This window comes from Mobula birostris, chromosome 10 (genome assembly GCF_030028105.1).
Source record: "Mobula birostris isolate sMobBir1 chromosome 10, sMobBir1.hap1, whole genome shotgun sequence".
NCBI lineage: Eukaryota > Metazoa > Chordata > Chondrichthyes > Myliobatiformes > Myliobatidae > Mobula > Mobula birostris.
In genome coordinates, this window is record NC_092379.1 from 52,167,303 (window position 1) to 52,177,687 (window position 10,385).

The window sequence follows — 10,385 nt, forward strand, 5'->3', positions numbered from 1 at the left end:
TTGCCGTGTCCATTACTTTCAGTGGAGTTTTCCGTTTATGGGCATTGGTGTTTCCACACCAGGCCATGATGCAACCAAAATGCTCCTGATGTCATCATCTTCTAGATCATGGTCCCAGGGTTGAACCATTTGGCACCTCACTACCTTTACAAACCTGAAAATATTCCCAATTTCCCAACTTCCTCTATTCCCATTGGACTGACAATTCTCTGTGCTTGCTGGTTATACAGTTAGTGGCCAATTTATTTGGTACATCTGCTCGCCTGGGACCGTACTCACCGGAATTCAGGAGAATGAGAGGAGATCTTCTAAAAACATACAAAATTATGAAAGGTATAGTTAAGATAGAGACAGGACTGTGATAGGTAAGACTAGAACTAGGGGACATAACCTCAAGATTCGAGGGAGTAGATTTAGGACGGAGACGAGGAACTGCTTTCCCCAGAGAGTGGTGAATCTGTGGAATTCTCTGCCCAGGGAAGCAGTGGAGGCTACCTCAGTAAATATATTTAAGACAAGTATGGATAGATTTTTGCATAGTAGGGGAATTGAGGATTATGGGGAAAAGGCAGGAAGGTGGAGATGAGTCCACGGTCAGATCAGCCGTGATCTTATTGAATGGCGGAGCAGACTCCTGCTCCCAATTCTTATGTTCTTATGCATGCTCGCTAATGCCAATGTAATCAGCTACTCACGTGGCGACAACTGAATCCATAAAAGCACGCAGACATGGTCAAGGTGCAGTTGTTGAGAGCAAACATAAGAATAGGGAAAAATGCGATCTAAGTGACTGATAGTTGGTGCCAGACAGGGTGGTTTGAGTATCTCAGAAAATGAGATTTTCACACACAATAATCTCTAGAGTTTACAGAGAATGGTGCGAGGAACAAGATCTATTCAGTGAGTGGTAGTTCTATGTTAACGAGAGAGGTCAGAGGAGAATGGCCGGACTGGTTCAAGTCAACAGGAAGGCAACTGTAACTCAAATAACCATGTGTTACAACCATGATGTGCAGAAAAGCATCTCTGAATGCATAACACACTGAACCTTGAAATAGATGGAATACATCAGCAGAAAGCCACAAAAGTACACTCCACGGCAGGTACCTAATAAAGAGGCCGCTAAGAGTATTACAAAATACCAGAAATTCTGAAGTTGCTGGAAATCCAAAGCAACCCACACAGAATGCTGGAGGAACTCAGCAGGCCAGGCAGCATCTATGGAAAAGAGTAAACAGTCAATGTTTCAGGCCAAGACCCTTCTTCAGGACCAGAAAGGAAGATGGGGGAGACACCAGAATGAAAAGGTGGGGGGAAGGTGAGGTGATGGGTGAAGTCAGGTAGGTGGGAAAGGTCAAGGGCTGGGGAGGAAAGAATCTGATAGGAGAGGAGGGTGGACCACAGGAGAAAGGGAAGGAAGAGGGGACCCACGGTGAAGCAGAAGAGGTAAGGGGCCAGAGTGGGGAACAGAAGAAGAGAGAAGGAGGAGAGAAATTTTACCAGAAGGAGAAACTGATATTCATGCCATCAGTTTGGAGGCCACCCAGATGGAATATGAGGTGTTGCTCCTCCACACTGAGGGTGGCACACCTTGGCACAAGAGGAGGGCATGGACCAACATGTCGTAACGGGAATGGGAATGGGAATTAAAATGTTTGGCCACCGGGAAGTTTTGCTTTCGGCAGATGGTGAGGAGGTGCTCAACGAAGCGGTCCCCAATTTATGACAGGTCTCACCAGTACGGAGGAAGCCACATCGGGAGCACTGGACACAACAGACGACCCCAGCAGATTCGCCGGCGAAGTGTTGCCGCACCCAGAAGGACTGTTTGGGACCCTGAATGAAGGTGAGGGAGGAGGTGAACAGGCAGGTGCAACACTTTGGCTGTTTGCAGGGATAAATGCCTGGAGGGAGATAGGTGGGGAGGGACAAAGGGACAAGGGAATCACGGAGGGAGTGATTCCTGCAGAAAGCAGAGCGAGGGAGGGAGGTAAAGATATGTTTAATGGTAGGGACCCTTTGGAGATGGCGGAAATTGCAGGGGGTAATGTGAAGGATGCAGAGGCTAGTGGGGTAATAGGTAAGGTCAAGAAGAACCCTATCACTGTTAAGCCAGCGAGAAGAAGGGGTGAGCGCAGATGCTCGGGAAATGGTGGAAATTCGGGTGAGGGCAGCATCAATAGTGGAGGGAGAGGACCCCAGTTCTTTGAAGAAGGAGGATATCTTGGATGTTCTGGAAAGGAAAGCTGCAACCTGGTAACAGATGTGGCAGAGGCGAAGGAACTGAGAAAAGGGAATGGCATTTTTACCGGAGACAGGGTGGGAAGAGGTATGGTGAAGCTAACCGCGGAAATCGGTAGTTTTATAAAAGATGTCAGTTAATGGTTTGTCTCCAGGGATGGAGACAGAGAGATCGAGAAAGGGGAAGGAGGTGTCAGGAATGGACCAAGTGAATTTAAGGGCAGGGTGGAAGTTAGAGGCAAAGTTGATGAAATTGACGAGCTCAGCACGGGTGCATGAAGCAGCACCAATGCAGTCATCAATGTAGCAGAGGAAGAGTTGTGGAGGATTACATGGTCTGTTCTAATAGCCAGCAAAAAGGCAGGCATAGCTGGGGCCCATGCAGGTGCCCATGGCTACCCCTTGAGTCCTGCAAAATGCCATAACCTCTTTACTACACAAATAGGTGGTTTGAAATATTTGTTTCCTTGTTGTGGGAAGCCCAGGAGACCTCTAGTGTCCCTGGTGGCCACATTTACGAGAAGTGCATCTGGATGATCTATATAGCTCCCTGTAGATCATGTTAGGGAACCAGAGCTGGAGCTGAATGCCTTACAGATTTGAGACAATGAAGAGTAACATGGAGACCATCATCCCTAAGTTGCAGGAGACAGGCAGCTGTCAGGAGAGAGAAAGGGAGTGCAGAGTGGTCACTTCCCTCAATACCAAGTTTATCCCATTGGATTTTATTCAGGCTGGGGGGGGGGTCTATCTACCAAAGGAAAGCCACAGTGGCTGGGTCTATAACACTGAGCTTTGCTCTGTGGCTCAGAAGTGAAGAGGGAGATGAAATGTGTTGTGGTGATGAGATTCAATATTAAGGGTAGGGTTGCCAACTGTCCCGTATGAGCCGGGACATCCCGTACATTGGGCTAAATTGGTTTGTCCCATACGGGACCACCCTTGTCCCGTATTTCCCCCACTAAGGTAGAGCGTTCCTATGAAACCGTTCGTAAGCCAAAATGGCGTAATGAACAGAAGCAATTTTTGAGCGTTTCCAGACCCAAAAAAAACCTACCAAACCATACCAACCACACACAAAACCTAAAATAACACTAGCATATAGTAAAAGCAGGAATGATATAATAAATATACAGCCCATGTAAATCAGAAATAATGTAGGTACAGTGTATCAGAATCGGGAAGATTAAACCAAAACCGATTTGTAGAAAAAAATCGGCACGTTCACGCATGCGCACGTCACGCATCCGCACACTGGTGCCCGTGCAAGGCTTCATAGTAGAACGGAAGCAGGTCGTTGGGTGACAGTCAGAGGGGGGAAAGCTAAGGTGGGCAGACGGGTAGTGCAGAGCACCCCTGTAGCCATTCCCCTGAATAATAAGTTTACCGTCCTGGATACTGTTGGCGGGGTCGACCGACCGGATGTGAGCCACGGTGGCAGGGCCTCTGGCACTGAGTCTGAGCCGGTGGTGCAGAAGGGTGGGACGGAGAAGAGGAGAACTGTCATCATTGGAGACTCTATAGTCAGGGCAGCAGACAGGAGATTTTGTGGATGTGAGAACGACACCCGCATGGTTTGTTGCCTCCCAGGTGCCAGGGTCCAGGATGTCTCTGACCGGGTGCACGACATCCTGGTATGAGAGGGAAGGCAACCAGAAGTCGTGATACATGTTGGGACCAACGACATAGGCAGGAAGAGGAATGAGGTCCTGAAGTGTTAGTTTCAGGAACTAGGCAGAAGGCTGAAGAACAGGACCTCAAGGGTGGTGTTCTCAGGATTGCTGCCAGTGCTACGTGACAGTGATGGTAAGAGTTGGAGGAGATGGCAGTTGAATACGTGGCTGAGGAGTTGGTGCAGGGAGCAGGGTTTTAGATTTTTAGATCATTGGGATCTCTTCTGGGGAAGGTGGGACCTGTACAGATTGGATGGGTTGCACCTGAACTCGAGGGGGAGCAATATCCTTGCAGGTAGGTTTGCTAGCATGGTTCAGGAGGTTTAAACTAATTTGCGAGGGGGATGGAACCCAGAGCAATAGAGCAGTGAAAGAAGTGCATGGAGTAAAGTCAGATCTGACATACCGAGAGGCTTTGAGGAAAGAGAAGCAGAATAAACGGTGTAAAGACAGTAATGTAGAAGGGCTGAAATGTGTGTACCTCAATGCAAGAAGCATCAGGAACAAAGGTGATGAACTGAGAGCTTGGATACATACATGGAATTATGATGTAGTGGCCATTACAGGGACTTGGCTGGCACCAGGGCAGGAATGGATTCTCAATATTCCTGGATTTCAGTGCTTTAAAAGGGATAGAGAGGGCGGGAAAAGGGGAGGAGGGGTGGCATTACTGGTCAGGGATACTATTACAGCTACAGAAAGGGTGGGTAATGTAGCAGGATCCTCTTTTGAGTCAATATGGGTGGAAGTCAGGAACAGGAAGGGAGCAGTTACTCTACTGGGGTATTCTATAGGCCCCCTGGTAGCAGCAGAGATACAGAGGAGAAGATTGGGAGGCAGATTTTGGAAAGGTGCAAAAATAACAGGGTTGTTATCATGGGTGACTTTAACTTCCCTGATATTGATTGGCACCTGATTAGTTCCAAGGGTTTAGATGGGGCAGAATTTGTTAAGTGTGTCCAGGATGGATTCCTGTCACAGTATGTACACCAGGGGGAATGCCATACTAGATCTAGTACTAGGTAATGAACCGGGTCAGGTCACAGATCTCTCAGTGGGTGAGCATCTGGGGGACAGTGACCACCACTCCCTGGCCTTTAGCATTATCATGGAAAAGGATAGAATCAAAGAGGACAGGAAAATTTTTAATTGGGAAAAGGCAAATTCTGAGGCTATAAGGCTAGAACTTGCGGGTGTGAATTGGGATGATGTTTTTGCAGGGAAATGTACTATGGACATGTGGTCAATGTTTAGCGAACTCTTGCAGGATGTTAGGGATAAATTTGTCCCGGTGAGGAAGATGAAGAATGGTAGGGTGAAGGAACCATGGGTGACAAGTGAGGTGGAAAATCTAGTCAGGTGGAAGAAGGCAGCATACATGAGGTTTAGGAAGCAAGGATCAGATGGGTCTATTGAGGAATATAGGGAAGCAAGAAAGGAGCTTAAGAAGGGGCTGAAAAGAGCAAGAAGAGGGGATGAGAAGGCCTTGGCGAGTAGGGTAAAGGAAAACCCCAAGGCATTCTTCTATTGTGAAGAACAAAAGGATGACAGGAGTGAAGGTAGGACCGATTAGAGATAAAGGTGGGAAGATGTGCCTGGAGGCTGTGGAAGTGAACGAGGTCCTCAATGAATACTTCTCTTCGGTATTCACCAATGAGAGGGAACCTGATGATGGTGAGGACAATATGAGTGAGGTTAATGTTCTGGAGCATGTTGATATTAAGGGAGAGGAGGTGTTGGAGTTGTTAAAATACATTAGGACAGGTAAGTCCCCGGGGCCTGAGGGAATATTCCCCAGGCTGCTCCATGAGGCGATAGAAGAGATTGCTGAGCCTCTGGCTAGGATCTTTATGTCCTCGTTGTCCATGGGAATGGTACCGGAGGATTGGAGGGAGGCGAATGCTGTTCCCTTGTTCAAAAAAGGTAGTAGGGATAGTCCGGGTAATTATAGACCAGTGAGCCTTACGTCTGTGGCGGGAAAGCTGTTGGAAAAGATTCTTAGAGATAGGATCTATAGGCATTTAGAGGATCATGGTCTGATCAGGGACAGTCAGCATGGCTTTGTGAAGGGCAGATTGTGTCTAACAAGTCTGATAGAGTTCTTTGAGGAGGTGACCAGGCATATAGATGAGGGTAGTGCAGTGGATGTGATCTATATGGATTTTAGTAAGGCACTTGACAAGGTTCCACACGGTAGGCTTATTCAGAAAGTTAGAAGGCATGGGATCCAGGGAAGTTTGGCCAGGTGGATTCAGAATTGGCTTGCCTGCAGAAGGCAGAGGGTGGTGGTGAAGGGAGTACATTCAGATTGAAGGATTGTGACTAGTGGTGTCCCACAAGGATCTGCTCTGGGACCTCTACTTTTCGTGATTTTTATTAACGACCTGGATATGGGGGTAGAAGGGTGGGTTGGCAAGTTTGCAGATGACACAAAGGTTGGTGGTGTTGTAGATAGTGTAGAGGATTGTCAAAGATTACAGACAGACATTGATAGGATGCAGAAGTGGGCTGAGAAGTGGCAGATGGAGTTCAACCCGGAGAAGTGTGAGGTGGTACACTTTGGAAGGACAAACTCCAAGGAAGAGTACAAAGTAAATGGCAGGATACTTGGTAGTGTGGAGGAGCAGAGGAATCTCGGGGTACATGTCCACAGATCCCTGAAAGTTGCCTCACAGGTGGATAGGGTAGTTAAGAAAGCTTATGGGGTGTTTGCTTTCATAAGTCGAGGGATAGAGTTTAAGAGTCGCGATGTAATGATGCAGCTCTATAAAACTCTGGTTAGGCCACACTTGTAGTATTGTGTCCAGTTCTGGTCACCTCACTATAGGAAGGATGTGGAAGCATTGGAAAGGGTACAGAGGAGATTTAGCAGAATGCTGCCTGGTTTAGAGAGTATGCATTATGATCAGAGATGAAGGGAGCTAGGGCTTTACTCTTTGGAGAGAAGGAGGATGAGAGGAGACATGATAGAGGTGTACAAGATAATAAGAGGAATAGATAGAGTGGATAGCCAGTGCCTCTTCCCCAGGGCACCACTGCTCAATACAAGAGGACATGGCTTTAAGGTAAGGGGTGGGAAGTTCAAAGGGGATATTAGAGGAAGGTTCTTTACTCAGAGAGTGGTTGGTGCGTGGAATGCACTGCCTGAGTCAGTGGTGGAGGCAGATACACTAGTGAAGTTTAAGAGACTACTAGACAGGTATATGGAGGAATCTAAGGTGGGGGCTTATATGGGAGGCAGGGTTTGAGGGTCGGCACAACATTGTGGGCCGAAGGGCCTGTACTGTGCTGTACTATTCTATGTTCTATGTTCTGTATTTGACTGCTATTTCTGACCCCTATTTGGGCGTGAGAAAGCTGGCAACCCTAATTAAGGGAAACAGACAGGGATATACTGTTGGGTGTGAAAGACACTCAGATGGCCCATGGCAGGGTCAGGATGTCTCAGACTGAGTCCTCAGGGGGAGGGGAGAAACCGGAAGTCGGGGTACATATTGGTACCAATGCAATAGGTAGGAAATGGGTTGGGGTCCTGAAGAGCGAATGTAGGGAGCTAAGAAGGAAGCTAAAAAAGCAGGACCTCACGGGTAGTAATGTCGGCATTGCTGCCTGTGCCACACAACAGTGAGGGTAAGAATGGGATGACATGGCTGTAGAATTGGTGGAGGGTGCAGGGTTTCTGATTCAATGATCATTGGGATTTCTTCTGCAGAGGGTATGACCTGCACGAAAGTTACGGTTACCCCAGAAATTGAGACGGACCAACGTCCTTGCAGGCAGGTTTGCTGAACCTGTTGTGGAGGGTTTAAGAGAAGATTTTCACCCAGTCTGCGTCGGGTCTGGCCAATATACAGAAGGCCACATCGGGAGCGCCGGACACACTATGGATCTTTTGGCTGAACATCTATGCTCTGTCCACTAGAGAAAGCAGGATCTCTCCCAGTGGCCACACATTTTAATTCCACATCCCATTCCCATTCTGATATGTCTATCCACGGTCTCCTCTACTGTAAAGATGAAGCAGGTTGGAGGAACAACACCTTATATTCCATCTGGGTAGCCTCCAACCTGATGTCATGAACATTGACTTCTCAAACTTCCGCTAATGCCCCACCTCCCCCTCGTACCCCATCCGTTACTTATTTATATACACACATTCATTTTCTCTCTCTCCTTTTTCTCCCTCTGACTATACCCCTTGCCCATGCTCTGGGGTTCCCCCCCACTTTTCCTTCTCCCTGGGCCTCCTGTCTCATGATCCTCTCGTATCCCTTTTGCTAATCACCTGTCCAGCTCTTGGCTCCATCCCTCCCCCTCCTGTCTTCTCCTATCATTTTGGATCTCCCCCTCCCCCTCCCCCTCTCAAATCTCTTACTAGCTCTTCCTTCAGTTAGTCCTGATGAAGGGTCTCGGCCCAAAACGTCAACTGTACCTCTTCCTAGAGACAAGCAACACACATCAAAGTTGCTGGTGAACGCAGCAGGCCAGGCAGCATCTCTAGAAAGAGGTGCAGTCGACGTTTCAGGCCGAGACCCTTCGTCAGGCCTAACTGAAGGAAGAGTTAGTAAGCTAATTGCCAACGGGACATCAACCGTCTTGACTTCACCGCACCTTGTCCCCATTCCAACCTCACTCCTTCCGAACGCTCTGCTCTCCACTCCCTCCGCACTAATTTTTTTTCTGCTGCGTTCACCAGCAACTTTGATGTGTGTTGCTTGAATTTCCAGCATCTGCAGAATTCCTGTTGTTTGCGTCTCTTCCTAGAGATGCTGCCTGGCCTGCTGCATTCACCAGCAACTTTGATGTGTGTTGTGGAGGGTTTAAACTAGGTTTGCAGGGGGATAAGAACCAATTTTCCCCCTAAGGTGTGAGCGCACATTTCCTTTGCTACCAGCGCAGAAAGGAATTTAAACAGAATGGAAAAGGTTTAATAACTTGAATAAACTGTGAAAAGATTGATATTATGACATGTTGCTGCAGAGTTTCTGAGAAGTAAAACTCATTGATGTGTGTTCTTTTATTTCTTTTAAACAATGAACAACAAACTGGACTTGGTAGTTCATTATGCTTAGAGTAGCTTCAGGTTTACTTCCCCTTCAGTGCACATCTGTTGCAAAACATGCAAAATACTGGAGGAATTCAGCAAGCCAGGCAGCATCTGTGGAAAAGAGTACAATCAATGGTTCAGGCCAAGACCCTTCGGCGGGGCTGGAGAACAAAAGCCGAGGAGTAGATTTAAAAAGTGGGGGGAGAGAAAGACAAGGTGATGGGTGAAACCGGGAGGGGAGGGATGAAGTTAAGAGCTGGGAAGTTGATGGGTGAAGGAGATACGGGGCTGGAGGAGGACGAGTCTGACAGGAGAGGGCAGAAGGCCATGGAAAAAAGGAAAGGAGAAAGGACCAGAGCAGCAGAGGGAGACAACAGGCAGGCAAGGAGATAAGGTGAGCGAGGGAAAAGGGATGGGGAACAATGAAGAGGGTATTATCGCAAGTTTGAGAAATTGATGTTCATGCCATCAGGTTGGAGGCTATCTGGGCAAAATATAAGGTATTCTTCCTCCAACCTAAGTGTGGCCTCATCACAACAATGGAGGAGACCATGGCTCCTCATATCGGAATGGAAATGGGAAGTGGGATTAAAGATGAGTGGCCACTGGGAGATCCCGGTTTTTCTGGCGGACGGAGCGTAGATGCTCGGCGAAGCGGTCTCCCAATCTATTTCGGGTCTCACCAATATACAGGAGGCCACACTGGCAGCACCGGACACAGTATATGACCCCGACAGACTCCCAGGTGAAGTGCCGCCTCACGGGAAGATTGTTTGGGGCCGCCTGAATGGTAGTGAGGGAGGTGGCGTGGCACTTGCATGGGTAGGTGCCAGGAGGAAGATCAGTGGGGACGGATGAACGGACAAGGTGGTTGCATAGGGAGCGATCCCTGTGGAAAGCAGAAAGTGGGGGGGGGGGAGGGAAAGATGCGCTTGGCGGTGGGATCCCACTGGAGATGGGGAAAGCTGCGGAGGATAACGTGCTTGGACGCGGAGGCTGGTGGGGCGGTGGGTGAGGACAAGAGCTCTGCATCTGCTCTCACCCCATCCTCCTGTCACCCTACCTGGGATAGGGTTCCACTCATCCAGAGTGTTAGGTCAGAGGATGGAGCAGCTGTAAAGGTGGATGCAACATGCAGAGAGACTGTGAGGGACGATAGGCCAAAAATGTAGTTAGTTGGATGGGTTGAAGAGTGTCTACTTTAATGTAAGAAGTATCAGGAACAAGAGCGATGAACTTGCAGCACGGGCCAGTACCTGAAATGATGACGTTGTGGCCCTCCAGAGACTTGGCTGTCACAAGGGCAGGATGGCTGCTGGGTGTCCTGGGGTTTAGATCTTTCAAAAGGGACAGGGAGGGAGGGTAAAAGAGGTGGGAGAGTGAAGTTGCTGATCGGGGATTGTACCGCAGCTGCAGACAGGGCA